This window comes from Oncorhynchus masou, chromosome 12 (assembly GCF_036934945.1).
Source record: "Oncorhynchus masou masou isolate Uvic2021 chromosome 12, UVic_Omas_1.1, whole genome shotgun sequence".
NCBI classification, from domain to species: Eukaryota; Metazoa; Chordata; class Actinopteri; order Salmoniformes; family Salmonidae; genus Oncorhynchus; species Oncorhynchus masou.
The window spans coordinates 7198048-7221713 of record NC_088223.1 but is presented as its reverse complement, the minus strand read 5'-3'; the positions used below and the strand labels follow the sequence as shown (position 1 = coordinate 7221713).

Below are 23666 nucleotides of genomic sequence, written 5' to 3'. Positions count from 1 at the left end.
GAGAGAGAGAGAGGGAGAGAGGAGGGGGAGAGAGAGAGAAGGGAGAGAGAGAGAGAGGAGGGGGAGAGAGAGAGAAGGGAGAGAGCGAGAAGGGAGAGAGCGAGAAGGGAGAGAGAGAGAGCGAGAGAGAGAGAGCGAGAGAGAGAGAGAGAGAGAGAGAAGGGAGAGAGAGAAGGGAGAGAGAGAAGGGAGAGAGAGAGAGAGAGAAGGGAGAGAGAGAGAGAGAGAAGGGAGAGAGAGAGAGAGAGAGAGAAGGGAGAGAGAGAGAGAGAGAGAGAGAGAGAGAGAAGGGAGAGAGAGAGAGAAGGGAGAGAGAAGGAGAGAGAGAGAGAGAAGGGAGAGAGAGAAGGGAGAGAAGGGAGAGAGAGAGAGAGCCGAAAGAGAGAGCAAGAGGAGGGAGGGGGAGGGTGTACACAGCGTTCTATTTCTTATAGACTAACAGCTGCTGGGCTGAGGCTTCTGTATTGAGCGCAGAGAAACACTGAGTGAGAGAGAGAAACACAGTGAGTGAGAGAGAGAGAGAGAGAGAGGGGCTGTGTGTATGGTGAAGAGGCTGTGTATTTAGGAGAATCCATAGTCATAAGAGAAGAAAGAAGAAGACCGCAAGCTTTCATTTTACTCCTCATTATTCCGCATCCTACCGGAGGCTTTTGTGTCTTGTTTTTTTTGGTCCTTCTCTCTCTCCATCCTTCCTTCACCGCGGAAGGAGGAACAGCACAGCAGCACAGCCGGTAAGCAGAACCATCCCTTTTCTCTCCCTCCCTCTTTTTCAGTCTTTTTTTTTCTCTCTCGATCTCTCTCCATTCATGTCTTAATGCATTTAGCTGATAGTGGAATGGTGAGAGAAGGAAATACTAGCCACCATCTCCATTGCTACACCACACCACTGGATGCTAACTAGGCACGAGAGGGATTGGCTGGGGAGAGAGGTTAGGGATGAGAGGGTATACAGTAGGTCTGTGGTGGATGCTATATAAAGAAGACAATAAAGGGAGAGAGGGAGAGGTCAAATGCAGGATGCTGCAGGAAGATGGAGAAGAGAGAAGAGAGGAGAGAGAGAATGTGGGTAAGGCTGGATAAGATGCCCGAAAAAGAGACTAAGCTCTGGCTGCATGTGGCCAGAGAAGGGGAATTTTCTGGGGAAAGGGGGAGGAAAACAAGGAAGGGTTGTGGAGGGATAGAGAATGAGATGAGGTAAACATGATATAATTATTGAGGAAATGGGGGCTAAGCGATACGATGAGAATAGAAGAGAGGGATGGAGAGAGTAAAGACTACTGGGTATGATGGAGAGAGAGAGAGAGAGAGAGATGTTAAAGGGTTGGATGGAAAGAGAGAAACTGTTAAAGGGTTGGATGGAGAGAGAGAGAGAGCTGTTAAAGGGTTGGATGGAAAGAGAGAAACTGTTAAAGGGTTGGATGGAGAGAGAGAGAGAGAGAAGGGGGGGAGTGGTTAAAGGGTTGGATGGAGAGAGAGAGAGCTGTTACAAGATTGAATGCCGGGTGCAGGGGTTGTATAAGAGATATCAGAGTGCCTATGGCCTACGGGTGTGAGAGTGTAGTCCAAGAATCTCTTAGGTCACTAAACTAAGGCTTGTCCACTTTCACTGCAGTGCAATGTAGACACACACCTCAGCAGTTCCAGTTCTCCGCATGTCTCTCATCTCCTTTCCTCCCTTCTACTGTGAGTGCTAGTGTGTGTGTGTGTGTGTGTGTGTGTGTGTGTGTGTGTGTGTGTGTTTGCAGTGCTCAATGCAAACACCTCGCCAAAAACAATAGCCCTAAAATGCACTATTGTGCAGAAAGTGTGGGTGAGAGAGAAAAGGAGAGAGAGAGGGAGAGAGAAAGAGAGAGAAAGGGAACACAGAAAGAGAGAAATAGAGAGAGAGAGAGAGGGAGAGAGAGAGAGGGAGAGAGAGAGAGAGGGAGAGAGAGAGAGGGAGAGAGAAAGAGAAAGTCAGAGAAAGAGAGAGAGAAATGTATAATGACAAATGGTTTGATGACGAATACAAAAAACTAAGAAATAAATTGAGAAACCTGTCCAATCAAAAATATAGAGAAGCAGAAAACCTGAGCCTACGCCTTCACTATGGTGAATCACTAAAACAATACAGAAATACACTACGGAAAAAGAAGGAACAGCACGTCAGAATTCAGCTCAATGTAATTGAAGAATCCATGGACTCTAACCACTTCTGGGAAAATTGGAAAACTCTAAACAAACAACACGAAGAGTTATCTATCCAAAACGGAGATTTGTGGATAAACCACTTCTCCAATCTTTTTGACTCTTTAACAAAACAGCAAAAACATACACATGATCAAATACAAATCTTAGAATCAACTATTAAAGACTTCAATTACATTGAATGGACGACAGGACAAAATACAAACAGTCCAACCCAAAAAGGCCTGTGTGGTTGATGGTATCCTAAATAAAATGATAAAATATACAGACCACAAATTACAATCGGCTAAACTTAAAACTCTTTAACATCATCCTCAGCTCTGTTACATTCCCCAATATTCGGAGCCACGGATTGATCACCCCAATCCAAAAAAGTGGAGACAAATTTGACACCAATAACTACCGTGGGATATGCGTCAACAGTAACCTTGGGAAAATCCTCTGCAATATCATTAACAGTAGACTCGTGCATTTTCTCAGTGAAAACAAATTATCGTACAACAGACCATGTACTCACCCTGCACACCCTAATTGACAACCAAACAAACCAAAACAAAGGCAAAGGCAAAGTCTTTTTATTCAATGTTGATTTCAAAAAAGCTTTTGACTCAATTTGGCATGAGGGTCTGCTATACAAATGTAAGGAAAATGGTGTTGGGGAAAAAAATACGACATTATAAAATTCAGGTATACAAACAACAAGTGTGTGGTTAAAATTGACAAAAAAACACACACATTTCTTTCCACAGTGTCTTGGGGTGAGACAGGGATACAGCTTAAGCCCCACCCTCTTCAACATATATATCAAACATTTAAAAACATTTCACCCAAACACATGCCTGTAAATATTACATTCAGAGAAACGCTGTATATCAATGAATTGGCGAGGGCACTAGAACAGTCTGCAGCACCCAGCCTCAACCTACTAGAATCTGAAGTCAAATGTCTACTGTTTGCTGATGATCTGGTGCTTCTGTCCCCAACCAAGGAGGGCCTACAGCAGCACCTAGATCTTCTGCACAGATTCTGTCAGAACTGAGCTCTGACAGTAAATCTCAGTAAGACCAAAATAATTGTGTTCCAAAATAATGTCCAATTGCCAGGATAACATATCATTGCCCTAGAGCACACAAAAAACAATACATACCTCGGCCTAAAGATCAGCGCCACAAGTAACTTTCACAAAGCTGTCAACAATCTGAGAGAAAAGGAGGGCCTTCTATGCCACCAAAAGGAACATCAAATTTGACACACCAATCAGGATCTGGCTAAAAACACTTGAATCAGTTATAGAACCAATAGTATTTTATGGTTCTAGGGTCGGGGGTCACCAACCAAGAATTCACAAAATGGGACACCAACACCAAACTGAGACTCAGAATACGTAATTCTGCAATAATATCCTATTTTACAAAGTAAAACACCAAATAATGCACGCAGAGCAGAATTAGGCTGATACCCACTAATTATCAAAACTTAGAAAAGAGCCAAACAATTCTTCATCCACCTAAAAGGAAGCGACTCCCAAACCTTCCATAACAAAGCTATGACCTACAGAGAGATGAACCTGGAGAAGAGCCCCCAAAGCAAACTGGTCCAGGGGCTCTGTTCACAAACGCAAACAGACCACACAGAGCACCAGGACTGCAACATAATTAGACCCAACCAAATCATGAGGAAACTAAAAGATAATTGCTTGACATATTGAAAGGAATGAACAAAAACAACTGAGCAAACTACACAGCTATTTGGCCCTAAACAGAGAGTACACAGTGGCAGAATACCTGACCACTGTGACTGCCCCTAAACAGAGAGTACACAGTGGCAGAATACCTGACCACTGTGACTGGCCCTAAACAGAGAGTACACAGTGGCAGAATACCTGACCACTGTGACTGGCCCTAAACAGAGAGTACACAGTGGCAGAATACCTGACCACTGTCACTGACCCAAAATTAAGGAAATCTTTGACTTTGTACAGAGTCAGTGAGCATAGCATTGCTATTGAGAAAGGCAGCCAAAGGCAGACCTGACTCTCAAGAGAAGAAAATGAGCTGCACGTCTCAACCTTCTGCCAAATGTATGACCATAGAGACACACATTTCCCTCAGATTACACAGAACCACAAAGAATTTAAAAACAAATCCAATTATGATAAACTCACATACTGTTGAAGCCGGAAGTTTACATACACTTAGGTTGGAGTCCTTAAAACTTATTTTTCAACCACTCTACACATTTCTTGTTAACAAACAATAGTTTTGGGAAGTCGGTGAGGACATCTACTTTGTGCAAGACACAAGTCATTTTTCCAATCATTCTTTACAGACAGATTATTTCACCTACAATTCCAGTGGGTCAGAAGTTTACATACACTAAGTTGACTGTGCCTTCAAACAGCTTGGAAAATTCCAGAAAATTATGTCATGGTTTTAAAAGCTTCTGATAGGCTAATTGACATCATTTGAGTCAAATGGAGGTGTACCTGTGGAAGTATTTCAAGGCCTACCTTGAAATCGAAATAAATTAGCCAAGACCGCAGAAACAATTTGTAGACCTCCACAAGTCTGGTTCATCCTTGGGAGCAATTTCCAAATACCTGAAGGTACCACGTTCATCTGCAAAATGCAAGTATAAACACCATGGGACCACACAGCCACCATACCGCTCAGGAAGGAGATGCTTTCTGTCCCATAGAGATGAACATACTTTGCTGTGCAAAGTGCAAATCAATCCCAGTATAACAGTGAAGATACTGGAGGAAACAGGTACAAAAGTATCTATATCCACAGCAAAACGAGTCCTATATCGAAATAACCTGAAAGGCCGCTCAGCAAGGAAGAAGCCACTGCTCTGAAACTGCCATAAAAACTCAAACTACGTTTTGCAACTGCACATGGGGATAAAGATTGTACTTTGTGGAGAAATGTCCTCTGGTCTGATGAAACAAATATTGAATTGTTTGGCCGTAATGACCATTGTTATGTTTGGAGGAAAATGGGCAATGAGCAATTCAACGAACATCATCCCAACCGTGAAGCACGGTGGTGGCAGCATCATGTTGTGGGGGTGCTTTGCTGTAGGAGGTACTGGTGCACTTCACAAAATAGATGGCATCATGAGGATGGAACATTATGCGGATATATTGAAGAAACATCTCAAGACATCAATCAGGAAGTTTAAGCTTGGTCCCAAATGGGTCTTCCAAATGTACAATGACCTCAAGCATACTTCCAAAGTTTTGGCAAAATGGCTTAAGGACAACAACGTCAAGGTATTGGAGTGGCCATCACAAAGCCATGATCTCAGTCCCATAGAACATTTTTAAGCAGAACTGAAAAAGTGTGTGTGAGCAAGGCCTACAAACCTGACTCAGTTACACCAGCTGTGGGAAGTTCGTGTGGGAAGTTTGTGGAAGGCTACCCGAAATATTTGAACCAAGTTAAATAATTTAAAGGCAATGCTACCAAATACTAATTGAGTGTATGTAAACTTCTGACCCACTGGGAATGTGATGAAATAAATAAAACCTAAAATAAACCATTCTCTCTACTATTATTCTGACATTTCACATTCTTAAAATAAAGTGGTGATCCTAACTGACCTAAGACAGGGCGTTTTTACGAGGATTAAATGTCAGGAATTGTGAAAACTGAGTTTAAACGTTTTTGGCTAAGGTGTACGTAAACTTCCGACTTCAACTATTTTGATAAACTCCCATATCTATTGGGTGAAATACCACACTGTACATCACAGCAGTAAGATTTGTGACCTGTTTCCGCAAGAAAAGTGCAACCAGTGAAGAACAAACCCCATTGTAAATACAACTCATATTTATTTATTTTTATTTTTACTATTGTTCTTTAACTATTTGCACATCATATGACATTTTAAAAGTATTTTTTATTTTGCAACGTTTGTGAGTGTAATGTTTACTGTTTATTTTGTTTTGTTTATTTCACTGGCTTTGGCAATGTTAACATAAAGCACCATATATTGTAATTGAGGGAGAGAGAGAGAACGAATGATTGCAAGGATGAATGCATGAGCCCTCCATCCTGTTATTTATCGGGCATTTCACATTCTTCACTAGTCGGTTTGATAGGATAGATGGAGAGAGAGACAGATAGAGGGATGGAGAAAGAGTTAGATAGAGTGGTATAGAGAGAGAGAGAGAGAGAGAGAGAGAGAGAGAGAGAGAGGGATGGGGAGAGAGATAGATAGAGGAATGGAGAGAGAGATAGATAGCGGGATAGAGAGAGATAGAGGGGTGAGAGCTCGATAGAGGGATGAAGAGATAGAGGGATGGAGAGGGAGATAGCAGGAGAGAGAGTGAGAGAGAGATAAATGGATGAGAGATAGATAGAGGGATGAAGAGATACAGGGATGGAGAGGGAGATAGATTAAGGGATGGAGAGAGAGAGAGAGAGAGAGAGATTGAGGGATAGGTAGATAGCGGGATAGAGAGTGAGAGAGAGAGAGATAAAGGGATGAGAGATAGATAGAGGGATGAAGAGATACAGGGATGGAGAGGGAGATAGATTAAGGGATGGAGAGAGAGAGAGAGAGAGAGAGAGATTGAGGGATAGGTAGATAGCGGGATAGAGAGTGAGAGAGAGAGAGATAAAGGGATGAGAGATAGATAGAGGGCTGAAGAGATACAGGGATGGAGAGGGAGAGAGAGAGAGATTGAGGGATAGGTAGATAGCGGGATAGAGAGTGAGAGAGAGAGATAAAGGGATGAGAGATAGATAGAGGGATGAAGAGATACAGGGATGGAGAGGGAGAGAGAGAGAGAGATTGAGGGATAGGTAGATAGCGGGATAGAGAGTGAGAGAGAGAGAGATAAAGGGATGAGAGATAGATAGAGGGATGAAGAGATACAGGGATGGAGAGGGAGAGAGAGAGAGATTGAGGGATAGGTAGATAGCGGGATAGAGAGTGAGAGAGAGAGAGAGATAAAGGGATGAGAGATAGATAGAGGGATGAAGAGATACAGGGATGGAGAGGGAGAGAGAGAGAGAGATTGAGGGATAGGTAGATAGCGGGATAGAGAGTGAGAGAGAGAGAGATAAAGGGATGAGAGATAGATAGAGGGATGAAGAGATACAGGGATGGAGAGGGAGAGAGAGAGAGATTGAGGGATAGGTAGATAGCGGGATAGAGAGTGAGAGAGAGAGAGATAAAGGGATGAGAGATAGATAGAGGGATGAAGAGATACAGGGATGGAGAGGGAGAGAGAGAGAGATTGAGGGATAGGTAGATAGCGGGATAGAGAGTGAGAGAGAGAGAGATAAAGGGATGAGAGATAGATAGAGGGATGAAGAGATACAGGGATGGAGAGGGAGAGAGATAGAGAGATTGAGGGATAGGTAGATAGCGGGATAGAGAGTGAGAGAGAGAGAGATAAAGGGATGAGAGATAGATAGAGGGATGAAGAGATACAGGGATAGAGAGTGAGAGAGAGATGAAGGATGTTCATGTACATAAAAAAGCAGTGAAGTGCGACAACATGGTGTCAAAGTATGACTGTAGCTCTTTGGTGTAAAATACTCCATAAAAATACTTTAAAGTACTAATTAATTCGATGTTGTTACTTACTTCACTAATTATATCTTTGACAACTACACTTTTACTTCACTGCATTCCTAAAGAAAATAATGTACTTTTTACTCCATACATTTTCCCTGACAACCAATAGTCCTCATTACATTTCGAAATGCTTAGCAGGACAGGAAAATGGTCCAATTCACACACTAAACAGAGAACATCCCTGGTCCTCCCTACTGCCTCTGATCTGGAGGACTCACTAAACAGAGAACATCCCTGGTCATCCCTACTGCCGCTGATCTGGAGGAGTCACTAAACAGAGAACATCCCTGGTCATCCCTACTGCCCCTGATCTGGAGGACTCACTAAACAGAGAACATCCCTGGTCATCCCTACTGCTTCTGATCTGGAGGACTCACTAAACAGAGAACATCCCTGGTCATCCCTACTGCCTCTGATCTGGAGGACTCACTAAACAGAGAACATCCCTGGTCATCCCTACTGCCTCTGATCTGGAGGACTCACTAAACAGAGAACATCCCTGGCCATCTCTACTGCCTCTGATCTGGAGGACTCACTAAACAGAGAACATCCCTGGGCATCCCTACTGCCTCTGATCTGGAGGACTCACTAAACAGAGAACATCCCTGGTCATCCCTACTGCCTCTGGTCTGGAGGACTCACTAAACAGAGAACATCCCTGGTCATCCCTACTGCCTCTGATCTGGAATCTCTAGATTTTTTGTAGATTTCTTTCATAATCAACCGTAACAAACTTCATGTTTGTCTGTATAATATGGTAATGTAGGTGATTCTATCAATACTGCATGTATTAAATATATTGGCTAAAATTCTAATTCAGTTTACAATACAGTATTGATCAATATTTCCTACAGAATAAGGGTTTTCGACAGTTTCTCTCAACACGGAGCGTACAGTAGAAGCTCTAATCTGTCGATATATATGTGCAGTGTATGTGTATACCATACCATAAACCCTCTCCCTTTTATAAGTCCTCTATCTTTATACAGAAAGGACTGGCATACATGTCTAATGTCTCGAGTGTGTGTGTGTGTGTGTGTGTATGTGTGTGTGTGTGTGTGTTTGCACGCGCGCGCATGTGTCTGTGTGTGCGCGCGCGTGCGTGTGTGTGATGATGGCTGCTCTGGTATTCACTCCGCTGTTGCTAGGACACGCCCTTTGAACATTTTAACTGAGCCCTCTGATTGGTTGACGGGGATGATGCAATATTCTCTCATTCCAAATCTCTCCCGTTTGCCTATAGAAACATGGTCATCTGCATCTCTCTCTCTCTTTCTCTTCATCAATCTTTCTTTCTTTCTCTGTCTCTGTCTCCAACCATCTCTCTCTATTGCGCTCTCTAAATCTCCCTCTCTCTCCCCCTCTCACTCTCTCTCTCTCTCCAGCTCTCTCTCTCCATCCATCCCCATCTATCTCTCTCTCCAGCTCTCTCTCTCTCCAGCTCTCTCTCTCCATCCATCCATCCATCTCTCTCTCCTTTCTTCCTCTCTTTCTCTCTCTGTTTGTATTTCTGTCTCTATCTTTCCAATCTGTCTGTCTGTCTGTCTGTCTGTCTGTCAGTCTGTCTGTCATTCAATCAGTCAGTCTGTCAAGCTGTCCCTTCCCTTTGTCAGTGTTTCCTCTCCACTACGAAACACAATCAAATCCTTTCCCACATCTAGTCAATTGCAAATGACGGATAATGTAACAGCACCTTGTAATATCAAGCTGTCATCAGGTTTACGTTTAAAGTGGTACAATATATCCTTTAGATATGATTCTACTGTCTGTTTAAGACACAGTACCTCATTGTGCTTGGCTACGTGTCAATATATCCTTTAGATATGATTCTACTGTCTGTTTAAGACACAGTACCTCATTGTGCTTGGCTACGTGTCAATATATCCTTTAGATATGATTCTACTGTCTGTTTAAGACACAGTACCTCATTGTGCTTGGCTACGTGTCAATACATCCTTTAGATATGATTCTACTGTCTGTTTAAGACACAGTACCTCATTGTGCTTGGCTACGTGTCAATATATCCTTTAGATATGATTCTACTGTCTGTTTAAGACACAGTACCTCATTGTGCTTGGCTATGTGTCAATATATCCTTTAGATATGATTCTACCGTCTGTTTAAGACACAGTACCTCATTGTGCTTGGCTATGTGTCAATATATCCTTTAGATATGATTCTACTGTCTGTTTAAGACACAGTACCTCATTGTGCTTGGCTACGTGTCAATATATCCTTTAGATATGATTCTACTGTCTGTTTAAGACACAGTACCTCATTGTGCTTGGCTATGTGTCAATATATCCTTTAGATATGATTCTACTGTCTGTTTAAGACACAGTACCTCATTGTGCTTGGCTACGTGTCAATATATCCTTTAGATATGATTCTACTGTCTGTTTAAGACACAGTACCTCATTGTGCTTGGCTACGTGTCAATATATCCTTTAGATATGATTCTACTGTCTGTTTAAGACACAGTACCTCATTGTGCTTGGCTATGTGTCAATATATCCTTTAGATATGATTCTACTGTCTGTTTAAGACACAGTACCTCATTGTGCTTGGCTACGTGTCAATATGTCCTTTAGATATGATTCTACCGTCTGTTTAAGACACAGTACCTCATTGTGCTTGGCTATGTGTCAATATATCCTTAAGATATGATTCTACTGTCTGTTTAAGACACAGTACCTCATTGTGCTTGGCTACGTGTCAATATATCCTTTAGATATGATTCTACTGTCTGTTTAAGACACAGTACCTCATTGTGCTTGGCTACGTGTCAATATATCCTTTAGATATGATTCTACCGTCTGTTTAAGACACAGTACCTCATTGTGCTTGGCTACGTGTCAATACATCCTTTAGATATGATTCTACTGTCTGTTTAAGACACAGTACCTCATTGTGCTTGGCTACGTGTCAATATATCCTTTAGATATGATTCTACTGTCTGTTTAAGACACAGTACCTCATTGTGCTTGGCTATGTGTCAATACATCCTTTAGATATGATTCTACTGTCTGTTTAAGACACAGTACCTCATTGTGCTTGGCTATGTGTCAATATGTCCTTTAGATATGATTCTACCGTCTGTTTAAGACACAGTACCTCATTGTGCTTGGCTACGTGTCATAACTGTTACGTTTGATGAGGCAGAAGGAATGGAGGCTTGGTCTGTCTGTCTGTCTGTCTGTCTGTCTGTCTGTCTGTCTGTCTGTCTGTCTGTCTGTCTGTCTGTCTGTCTGTCTGTCTCTCCTCTCCCTATCTATCTCTCTCCTCCATCTCTTTCTCTAGCTCTATTAATCTCTATCTCTCCCCCCTCTCTCTCTCTATATATCTCTCTCTCTCTCTCTCTCTCTCTCTCTCTCTATGTCCATATTTTAATATCTCTCTTCTCTTCCATTACTGTACCAGACCTTGGTAAGATGATTGAAAGTATATTGTGATATTATGGATCGTCAGTCCATCTACTAACCAGAGAGTGGTTACATTTCTCCAACCAAAACAGAGGTGGGGTGTTCCACATTTAACATTCTTTAAACTGCAGATTATCCATTTAATATTGTTTAAACTGCAGATTATCCATTTAATATTGTTTAAACTGCAGATTATCCATTTAATATTGTTTAAACTGCAGATTATTCATTTAATATTGTTTAAACTGCAGATTATCCATTTAAAATTGTTTAAACTGCAGATTATCCATTTAATATTGTTTAAACTGCAGATTATCCATTTAATATTGTTTAAACTGCAGATTATCCATTTAATATTGTTTAAACTGCAGATTATCCATTTAAAATTGTGTTGATCTGTAATCGGGTACTTCCTGGAATTCATTCTAACGGTCACAGCATCTGCTACTGCGTCTGTCACCGTAGTAACACAGGGAGATGTTGTTGTGCTCCTGGACTGTAATGTGAGTTGTTGGTTGATAATATGAATGAAACAAGTGTGTGTTTGTTTGTTGTTTTATAACTTCACAGATAGAATTTAAAAAAAGGTGAAGCACTGAAATTTAAAACAAAGATCCTTTAGTAGATTATGTGACATTGTGCTCTCTTCTTAACAGAGAGATTCTCACACACACACACACACACACACACACACACACACACACACACACACACACACACACACACACACACACACCAAACACCAGGCCAAGACACACAAAGGCGCGCGCACACACACACACACACACACACACACACACACACACACACACACACACACACACACACACACACACACACACACACACACACACACAGTTAAAAAAGCGGTTGAGTTTAAAAACAGAAACATACAGTTTCTAGTCAACTTCCTGATTCTACAGGAAACAGCTCAAACCGTAAATAACTACAGGCCCGTAACATGTCTCTGTTAGAAGAAGTCCAAGTGTATCTAACCGTCCTCCCTTGCAGCTGAGTAGGATGGTGGTGCCACTGATCTAAGGTCAGTTTTACAATAACATCTTCTAACCAGCTTGAAATGACATTGATCTGACGGTCAGGTTTACACCATCACCACCTTTACCTAACAGAAACTTTAAAGCAGAACAGTCCTAGAAGTACTTACAAGGATTAATGGTGATCTGACTTGACGGGTTAGGAGATAGACAGATAAAAAGAGCCTTCGCTTTTTACCTGTCTGAGGATGGAAGGAAGGAAGGAAGGAAGGAAGGAAGGGAGGGAGGGAGGGAAGGAAGGAAGGAAGGAAGGAAGGAAGGAAGGAAGGAAGGAAGGAAGGAAGGAAGGAAGGAAGGAAGGAAGGAAGGAAGGAAGGAAGGAAGGAAGGAAGGAAGGAAGGAAAAAAGGAAGGAAAAAAGGAAGGAAAAAAGGAAGGAAAAAAGGAAGGAAGGAAGGAAGGAATCTGTGTATTTTCTGGAAAGAAGCAGACGATATCTGAGTGTTATTAGATTAACTTTGATCTGGTCAATGGATATGTTGCTAAGGATATCGTGCCTATAGGCTGTCAATCAAATCAATTGTCGACTCACATCGATCACCAGCTCAAATGTCCTGCCCTCTGGCATTATCCAAAATCAATATGATTAGCAATGCAGCACATCCTCTCCATAGTGAGAATTGGGGATGTGGAGAGAGAGAGAGAGAGAGAGAGAGAGAGAGAGAGAGAGAGAGAGAGAGAGAGAGAGAGAGAGAGATGAAGCTTATCTAGTTTCATTATCTTATTGTCTTGAAAATGTAGACAGGAAATATATTTTGTGGCGATATCAGCCTAAACACTGAATAAAGCTGTGTTAAAATATTGTGGAGATATCAGGCTAATCACTGAACAAAGCTGTGTTTAAATATTGTGGAGATATCAGGCTAATCACTGAACAAAGCTGTGTTTAAATATTGTGGAGATATCAGGCTAATCACTGAACAAAGCTGTGTTTAAATATTGTGGAGAGATCAGGCTAATTACTGAACAAAGCTGTGTTTAAATATTGTGGAGAGATCAGGCTAATCACTGAACAAAGCTGTGTTTAAATATTGTGGAGATATCAGGCTAATCACTGAACAAAGCTGTGTTTAAATATTGTGGAGAGATCATCCTACTTACTCATGGCTTGGTTTTTGCTCTGACATCCACTGTCAACTGTGGGACCTTCTATAGACAGGTGTGTGCCTTTCCAAATCATGTCCAATCATTTGAACTTACCACAGGTGGACTCCAATCAAGTTGTAGAAACATCTCAAGGATGATCAATAAAACAGGATGCACCTGAGCTCCATGTTGAGTCTCATAGCAAAGGGTCTGAATACTTCTGTAAATAAGGTATTTCTGTTTTTACAATTTTCATTTTTTTTTTAAAGAAGTGTTTTCACTTTGAGATGATGTGGTGCAAATTCACGAGGAACATGTTTAATGTTTTTAGAATAAGGCTGTAACGTAACAAAATGTGGGAAAAGGGATGTGAATCATTTCCCGAATGAATGCCACTGTACAGGAAGTGTACAAAACATTAGGAACACCTGCTGTTTCCATGACACAGACTGACCAGGTGAATCCCAGGTGAAGGGTTTGTTGATCCCTTTATTGATGTCACTTGTTAAATCCACTTCAATTAGATGAAAAAGCAAAAGGAAGATTTTTTTACGCCTAAATACAACAGAGACATGGATGTTTTGCCATTTAGAAGGTGAAAGGATTTAAGAGTCTTTGGACGGGGTAAAGGAGTGCCAGGTGCACCTGTTTGAGTGGTTTTTTTTCACTCTCAACAGTTTCCTGTGTTTCTCAATCATCGTCCACCACTCAAAGGACATCCAGACAAGTAGACACTAGTACTGCAAGAAGTACTGGAGTCAACATGTGCCAACATCTCTGTGGAAGCTGTCGACACCTTGTAGACGTGTGTTTTGAATGTGTGGACATATGTAGTAGTGTGTGTGTGTGTGTGTGTGTGTGTGTGTGTGTGTGTGTGTGTGTGTGTGTGTGTGTGTGTGTGTGTGTGTGTGTGTGTGTGTGTGTGTGTGTTGGGGTATCAGTGAAAGTACTGTATGTGTGTGTGAAGAGTCCAGTGTGTGTGTGAGTGAGTGAGTGAGTGAGTGAGTGAGTGAGTGAGTGAGTGAGTGAGTGAGTGAGTGAGTGTGTGTGTGTGTGTGTGTGTGTGTGTGTGTGTGTGTGTGTGTGTGTGTGTGTGTGTGTGTGTGTGTGTGTGTGTGTGTGTGTGTGTGTGTGAGTGAGTGTGTGCGTAGAGTCAGTGCAAAAAAAGTGTACATGCAGGTAGTCGGGGTAACTATTTCATTAGCTAGTTGAAGTCAGAAGTAAACATACACATACACCAATACATATATTGTTTCAATATATCCACATTATTTTCCCTTCCTATGACGCCATCTATTTTGTGAATTGCATCAGTCCCTCCTGCACCAAAGCACCCTCACAACATGATGCTGCCACCTCATACATTTAAACTCAGTTTTTCACAATTCCTGACATTTAATCCAAGTAAAAATTTGTTGTTTTAGGTCAGTTAGGATCGGCACTTTATTTTAAGAATGTGAAACGTCAGAATAAATGTAGAGAGAATGATTTTTTTCAGCGTTTATTTATTTCATCACAATCCATTGGGTCAGAAGTTTACATACACTCAAATAGTATTTGGTAATATTGCCTTTAAATTGTTTAACTTGTTTCAAATGTTTCAGTTAGCCTTCCACAAGCTTCCCACAATAAGTTGGGTGAATTTTGTCCCATTCCTCCTGACAGAGCTGGTGTAACTGAGTCAGGTTTGTAGGCCTCCTTGCTCACACACGCTTTTTCAGTTCTGCCCACAAATGTTCTATAGGATTGAGGTCAGGGCTTTGTGATGGCCACTCAAATACCTTGACTTTGTTGTCCTTAAGCCATTTAGCCACAACGTTGGAAGTTTGATGGGGTCATTGTCCATTTGGAAGACCCATTTGCGACCAAGTTTTAACTTCCAGACTGATGTCTTGAGATGTTGAGGTGTTGTTTCAAAAGGGTGTTCTTAGGGTTGCAAGCCTCCCCCTTTTTCCCCTTAACATAACGATGGTCATTATGGCCAAACAGTTCTATTTTTGTTTCATCAGACCTGAGGACATTTCTCCAAAAAGTAAAATTTTTGTCCCCATGTGCAGTTGCAAACCGTAGTCTGGCTTTTTTATGTCGGCTTTGGAGCAGTGGCTTCTTCCTTCGTGATTGGCCTTTCAGGTTATGTCAATATAGGACTCATTTTACTGTGGAAGTAGATACTTTTGTACCTGTTTCCTCCAGTATCTTCACATGGTCCTTTGCTCTTGTTCTGGGATTGATTTGCACTTTTCGCACCAAAGTACGTTCATCTCTAGGAGACAGAACGCATCTCCTTCCTGAGCGGTATGACAGCTGCGTGGTCCCATGGTGCTTATATTTGTGTATTATTGTTTGTACAGATGAACGTGGTACCTTCAGGCATTTGTAAATTGCTCCCAAGGATGAACCTGACTTGTGGAGGTCTACAATTCTTTCCGAGGTCTTGGTTGAATTCTTTTGATTTTCCCATAATGTCAAGCAAAGAGGCACTGAGTTTGAAGGTAGGACTTGAAATACATCCACAGGTACACCTCCAATTGACTCAAATAATGTCAATTAGCCTATCAGAAGCTTCAAAAGTCATGACATAAATTTCTGGAATTTTCCAAGCTGTTTAAATGCACAGTCAACCTAGAGTATGTAAACTTCTAACCCCTAGATTTGTGATATGGAGAATTATAAGTTAATCAATCTGTCTGTAAACAATTGTTGGAAAAATGATTTGTGTCATCTACAAAGTAGATTTGCTGACTGACTTGCCAAAACTATAGATTGTTAGCGAGAAATTTGTGGAGAGGTTGAAAAACAACTTTTAATGACTCCAACCTAAATGAATGTAAACTTCCGACTTCAACTGTATCTAGCAGCCTTGTTTATCAGTCTTATGGGGGACAGAAGCTGTTCAGGGTCCGGTTGATTCAAGACTTGGTACACCTTTATAGCTTGCCATGCAGTAGCAGAGAGAACAGTCTATGGCTTGGGTGGCTGGAGTCGCCGACCATTTTTGGGGCCACCCTCTATACCGACTTGCGGGTTGGTGCCTTGCAGTTGCCGCACCAAATGGCAATGCACCAGTGAAGATGCCCTAAATTGTGCAGCTGTAGACATTTTCTGAGGATCTGATGGCCCATGCAAAATATTTTCAGCCTCCTCAGGGGGGGGGGAGGTGCCGTCGTGCCCTCTTCACAACTGTGTTGGGGTGTGGACCACGTTAGTTCTTTAGTGACGGGGACACCGAGGACCTTGAAGCTCTTGTCCCGCTACACTACAGCACCATCATGATGGTAGTCACATCATCCCAGTGCTTGAGGGATTTTAACGTCGTGACCCCACTGATGAGACTCTATTTGTCATGACCCCACTCATGAGACTCTATTTGTCGTGACCCCACTGATGAGACTCTATTTGTCATGACACCTGATGAGACTCTATTTGTCGTGACCCCACTGATGAGACTATTTGTCGTGACCCCACTGATGAGACTCTATTTGTCGTGACCCCTGATGAGACTCTATTTGTCCCTGATGAGACTCTATTTGTCGTGACCCCTGATGAGACTCTATTTGTCGTGACCCCACTGATGAGACTCTATTTGTCGTGACCCCTGATGAGACTCTATTTGTCGTGACACCACTGATGAGACTCTATTTGTCGTGACCCCTGATGAGACTCTATTTGTCGTGACACCACTGATGAGACTCTATTTGTCGTGACACCACTGATGAGACTCTATTTGTCGTGACCCCACTGATGACACTCTATTTGTCGTGACCCCTGATGAGACTCTATTTGTTGTGACACCACTGATGAGACTCTATTTGTCGTGACCCCACTGATGAGACTCTATTTGTCGTGACCCCTGATGAGACTCTATTTGTCGTGAACCCACTCATGAGACTCTATTTGTCGTGACCCCACTCATGAGACTCTATTTGTCGTGACACCACTGATGAGACTCTATTTGTCGTGACCCCTGATGAGACTCTATTTGTCGTGACACCACTGATGAGACTCTATTTGTCGTGACCCCACTGATGAGACTCTATTTGTCGTGACCCCACTGATGAGACTATTTGTCGTGACCCCACTGATGAGACTCTATTTGTCGTGACCCCACTGATGAGACTCTATTTGTCGTGACCCCTGATGAGACTCCATTTGTCGTGACCGCTGATGAGACTCTATTTGTCGTGAACCCTGATGAGACTCTATTTATCGTGACCCCTGATGAGACTCTATTTGTCGTGACCCCTGATGAGACTCTATTTGTCGTGACACCACTGATGAGACTCTATTTGTCGTGACCCCACTGATGAGACTCTATTTGTCGTGACCCCTGATGAGACTCCATTTGTCGTGACCGCTGATGAGACTCTATTTGTCGTGACCCCTGATGAGACTCTATTTATCATGACCCCTGAAGATACTCTATTTGTCGTGACACCACTGATGAGACTCTATTTGTCATGACCCCACTGATGAGACTCTATTTGTCGTGACCCCACTGATGAGACTCTATTTGTCGTGAACCCACTCATGAGACTCTATTTGTCGTGACCCCACTCATGAGACTCTATTTGTCGTGACACCACTGATGAGACTCTATTTGTCGTGACACCACTGATGAGACTCTATTTGTCGTGACCCCACTGATGAGACTCTATTTGTCGTGACCCCTAATGAGACTCTATTTGTCGTGACCCCACACATGAGACTCTTTTTGTCGTGACCCCAATGATGAGACTCTATTTGTCGTGACCCCTGATGAGACTCTATTTGTCGTGACCCCACTGATGAGACTCTATTTGTCGTGACCCCTGATGAGACTCTATTTCTCGTGACACCACTGATGAGACTCTATTTGTCGTGACCCCACTGATGAGACTCTATTTGTCATGACACCACTGATGAGACTCTATTTGTCATGACACCACTGATGAGACTCTATTTGTCGTGACACCACTGAAGAGACTCTATTTGTCGTGTCCCGACTGATGAAACTCTCTTTGTCATTACCCCACTGACGAGACTCTATTTGTCGTGACACCACTGAAGAGACTCTATTTGTCGTGACCCCAATGATGAGACTCTATTTGTCGTGACCCCTGATGAGACTCTATTTGTCGTGACCCCACTGATGAGACTCTATTTGTCGTGACCCCACTGATGAGACTCTATTTGTCGTGACCCCACTGATGAGACTCTATTTGTCGTGACCCCACTGATGAGACTCTATTTGTCGTGACCCCACTGATGAGACTATATTTGTCGTGACCCCTGATGAGACTCTATTTGTCGTGACCCCTGATGAGACTCTATTTGTCGTGTCCCGACTGATGAAACTCTCTTTGTCATTACCCCACTGACGAGACTCTATTTGTCGTGACCCCTGACGAGACTCTATTTGTCGTGACCCCTGACGAGACTCTATTTGTCGTGACCCCTGATGAGACTCTATTTGTCGTGACCCCTGACGAGACTCTATTTGTCGTGACCCCACTGATGAGACTCTATTTGTCGTGACCCCTGATGAGACTCTATTTGTCGTGACCCCTGATGAGACTCTATTTGTCGTGACACCACTGATGAGACTCTATTTGTCGTGACCCCACTGATGAGACTCTATTTGTCGTGACCCCTGATGAGACTCTATTTGTCGTGACCCCTGACGAGACTCTATTTGTCGTGTCCCGACTGATGAAACACTCTTTGTCATTACCCCACTGACGAGACTCTATTTGTCGTGACCCTGACGAGACTCTATTTGTCGTGACCCTGACGAGACTCTATTTGTCGTGACCCCTGATGAGACTCTATTTGTCGTGACCCCTGACGAGACTCTATTTGTCGTGACCCCACTGATGAGACTCTATTTGTCGTGACCCCTGACGAGACTCTATTTGTCGTGACCCCTGATGAGACTCTATTTGTCGTGACCCCTGACGAGACTCTATTTGTCGTGACCCCAATGATGAGACTCTATTTGTCGTGACCCCTGATGAGACTCTATTTGTTGTGACCCCTGACGAGACTCTATTTGTCGTGACCCCACTGATGAGACTCTATTTGTCGTGACCCCACTGATGAGACTCTATTTGTCGTGACCCCACTGATGAGACTCTATTTGTCGTGACCCCTGATGAGACTCTATTTGTCGTGACCCCTGACGAGACTCTATTTGTCGTGTCCCGACTGATGAAACTCTCTTTGTCATTACCCCACTGACGAGACTCTATTTGTCGTGACCCCTGACGAGACTCTATTTGTCGTGACCCCTGACGAGACTCTATTTGTCGTGACCCCTGACGAGACTCTATTTGTCGTGACCCCTGATGAGACTCTATTTGTCGTGACCCCTGACGAGACTCTATTTGTCGTGACCCCACTGATGAGACTCTATTTGTCGTGACCCCTGATGAGACTATATTTGTCGTGACCCCTGATGAGACTCTATTTGTCGTGACACCACTGATGAGACTCTATTTGTCGTGACCCCACTGATGAGACTCTATTTGTCGTGACCCCTGATGAGACTCTATTTGTCGTGACCCCTGACGAGACTCTATTTGTCGTGTCCCGACTGATGAAACTCTCTTTGTCATTACCCCACTGACGAGACTCTATTTGTCATGACCCCTGACGAGACTCTATTTGTCGTGACCCCTGACGACACTCTATTTGTCGTGACCCCTGATGAGACTCTATTTGTCGTGACCCCTGACGAGACTCTATTTGTCGTGACCCCACTGATGAGACTCTATTTGTCGTGACCCCTGATGAGACTCTATTTGTTGTGACCCCTGACGAGACTCTATTTGTCGTGACCCCACTGATGAGACTCTATTTGTCGTGACCCCACTGATGAGACTCTATTTGTCGTGACCCCACTGATGAGACTCTATTTGTCGTGACCCCACTGATGAGACTCTATTTGTCGTGACCCCTGATGAGACTCTATTTGTCGTGACCCCTGACGAGACTCTATTTGTCGTGTCCCGACTGATGAAACTCTCTTTGTCATTACCCCACTGACGAGACTCTATTTGTCGTGACCCCTGACGAGACTCTATTTGTCGTGACCCCTGACGAGACTCTATTTGTCGTGACCCCTGATGAGACTCTATTTGTCGTGACCCCTGACGAGACTCTATTTGTCGTGACCCCACTGATGAGACTCTATTTGTCGTGACCCCTGATGAGACTCTATTTGTCGTGACCCCTGATGAGACTCTATTTGTCGTGACACCACTGATGAGACTCTATTTGTCATGACCCCACTGATGAGACTCTATTTGTCGTGACCCCTGATGAGACTCTATTTGTCGTGACCCCTGACGAGACTCTATTTGTCGTGTCCCGACTGATGAAACTCTCTTTGTCATTACCCCACTGACGAGACTCTATTTGTCGTGACCCCTGACGAGACTCTATTTGTCGTGACCTCTGACGAGACTCTATTTGTCGTGACCCCTGATGAGACTCTATTTGTCGTGACCCCTGACGAGACTCTATTTGTCGTGACCCCTGACGAGACTCTATTTGTCGTGACCCCACTGATGAGACTCTATTTGTCGTGACCCCTGACGAGACTCTATTTGTCGTGACCCCTGACGAGACTCTATTTGTCGTGACCCCTGACGAGACTCTATTTGTCGTGACCCCACTGATGAGACTCTATTTGTCGTGACCCCTGATGAGACTCTATTTGTCGTGACACCACTGATGAGACTCTATTTGTCGTGACCCCTGATGAGACTCTATTTGTCGTGACCCCTGATGAGACTCTATTTGTCGTGACCCCTGATGAGACTCTATTTGTCGTGACCCCACTGATGGGACTCTATTTGTCGTGACCCCACTGATGAGACTCTATTTGTCGTGACCCCTGATGAGACTCTATTTGTCATGACCCCACTGGTGGTCTTGATCCTCTCGTCTTTCTACCGCACCCGAGTCACACCCTGTTTTCCTCCACATCCTTCACTCAGACGCGGGCAGTGGATGAGAATCATGTCAAAAAACTGTAAGACCTGCCAATAGCTTCTACCGCCAGTCCATGAGGCTGCCACGTCACGGGCTCAGCCAATGTGTGTGTGTGTGCCAGTGCCACACAGGGAGACTGGCAACCATGGTGTTGGATCAGTAAAACTGGCTCACACACACACACGCACACACACACACACACACACACACACACACACACACACACACACACACACACACACACACACACACACACACACACACACACACACACACACACACACACACACACACACGCACTGGCTGAGGCCCTGCGATAGACGTCCCTGATGATCTTCTTGGCCTTCCTGCGACACCTGGTGTGGTAGGTGTCCTGAAGGGGAGGCAGCGTGGACCCAATGGTGTCCTGGAGGGGAGGCAGTGTGGACCCAATGGTGTCCTGGAGGGGAGGCAGTGTGGACCCAATGGTGTCCTGGAGGGGAGGCAGTGTGGACCCAATGGTGTCCTGGAGGGGAGGCAGCGTGGACCCAATGGTGTCCTGGAGGGGAGTCAGTGTGGACCCAATAGTGTCCTGGAGGGGAGTCAGTGTGGACCCAATGGTGTCCTGGAGGGGAGGCAGTGTGGACCCAATGGTGTCCTGGAGGGGGAGGCAGTGTGGACCCAATGGTGTCCTGGAGGGGAGGCAGTGTGGACCCAATGGTGTCCTGGAGGGGAGGCAGTGTGGACCCAATGGTGTCCTGGAGGGGAGGCAGTGTGGACCCAATGGTGTCCTGGAGGGGAGGCAGTGTGGACCCAATGGTGTCCTGGAGTGAAGGCAGTGTGGACCCAATGGTGTCCTGGAGGGGAGGCAGTGTGGACCCAATGGTGTCCTGGAGTGAAGGCAGTGTGGACCCAATGGTGTCCTGGAGGGGAGGCAGTGTGGACCCAATGGTGTCCTGGAGGGGAGGCAGTGTGGACCCAATGGTGTCCTGGAGGGGAGGCAGCGTGGACCCAATGGTGTCCTGGAGGGGATGCAGCGTAGACCCAATGGTGTCCTGGAGGGGAGTCAGTGTGGACCCAATGGTGTCCTGGAGGGGAGGCAGTGTGGACCCAATGGTGTCCTGGAGGGGAGTCAGTGTGGACCCAATGGTGTCCTGGAGGGGAGGCAGTGTGGACCCAATGGTGTCCTGGAGGGGAGTCAGTGTGGACCCAATGGTGTCCTGGAGGGGAGGCAGAGTGGACCCAATGGTGTCCTGGAGGGGAGGCAGTGTGGACCCAATGGTGTCCTGGAGGGGAGTCAGTGTGGACCCAATGGTGTCCTGGAGGGGAGGCAGTGTGAACCCAATGGTGTCCTGGAGGGGAGGCAGTGTGGACCCAATGGTGTCCTGGAGTGAAGGCAGTGTGAACCCAATGGTGTCCTGGAGGGGAGGCAGTGTGGACCCAATGGTGTCCTGGAGGGGAGTCAGTGTGAACCCAATGGTGTCCTGGAGGGGAGGCAGTGTGGACCCAATGGTGTCCTGGAGGGGAGTCAGTGTGGACCCAATGGTGTCCTGGAGGGGAGGCAGTGTGGACCCAATGGTGTCCTGGAGGGGAGGCAGTGTGGACCCAATGGTGTCCTGGAGGGGAGGCAGTGTGGACCCAATGGTGTCCTGGAGGGGAGGCAGAGTGGACCCAATGGTGTCCTGGAGTGAAGGCAGTGTGGACCCAATGGTGTCCTGGAGGGGAGGCAGTGTGGACCCAATGGTGTCCTGGAGGGGAGGCAGCGTGGACCCAATGGTGTCCTGGAGGGGAGGCAGTGTGGACCCAATGGTGTCCTGGAGGGGAGGCAGCGTGGACCCAATGGTGTCCTGGAGGGTAGGCAGTGTGGACCCAATGGTGTCCTGGAGGGGAGGCAGTGTGGACCCAATGGTGTCCTGGAGGGGAGGCAGTGTGGACCCAATGGTGTCCTGGAGGGGAGGCAGAGTGGACCCAATGGTGTCCTGGAGGGGAGGCAGTGTGGACCCAATGGTGTCCTGGAGGGGAGGCAGTGTGGACCCAGTCGGCTGAGCGCATCGCCCTCTGTTGCACCTCACGGTCCTTACGGCGATGGAGTTGCCGTGCCAGGCTGTGATGCAGCACAACGGTACTGTCTCGATGGTGCTTTGGGTCGAATATCTTTTGCATCCTGAAGTTGAAGAGTCGCTGTCGTGCCTTCTTCACCCCGTTGTGCGTTTAACCATTTTAGCTCTCCCCCGGAGACCCCGAGGAACGTGATGTTTTTTGTTACCGTTTCCACGGCAGCCCCGTTGATGAGAATGGGCCTGGTTCTGTATGAAGTACACAATCAGCTACTTTGTTTTTCAGACATTGAGGGGTTGGTTGTTTACCTGGCA

At 44.8% G+C, this 23666-nt stretch overlaps 1 protein-coding gene across 4 annotated transcripts in view; it reads left to right on the top strand.

Annotated features, from left to right (window-relative positions):
• The first annotated feature begins 500 nt into the window (after positions 1-500).
• Positions 501-23666, top strand: part of LOC135549497 (CYFIP-related Rac1 interactor A-like) — a 99350-nt gene continuing 76184 nt past the window's right edge. For 2 of the 4 annotated variants that reach the window (XM_064979501.1, XM_064979504.1), the window contains exon 1: positions 503-731. The gene's annotated coding sequence lies outside the window, so the exon portion shown is untranslated. Of the gene's footprint in view, positions 732-12148; positions 12244-23666 lie in introns of those variants that run through there. The other 2 variants (XM_064979506.1, XM_064979502.1) reach the window with 2 other exon arrangements.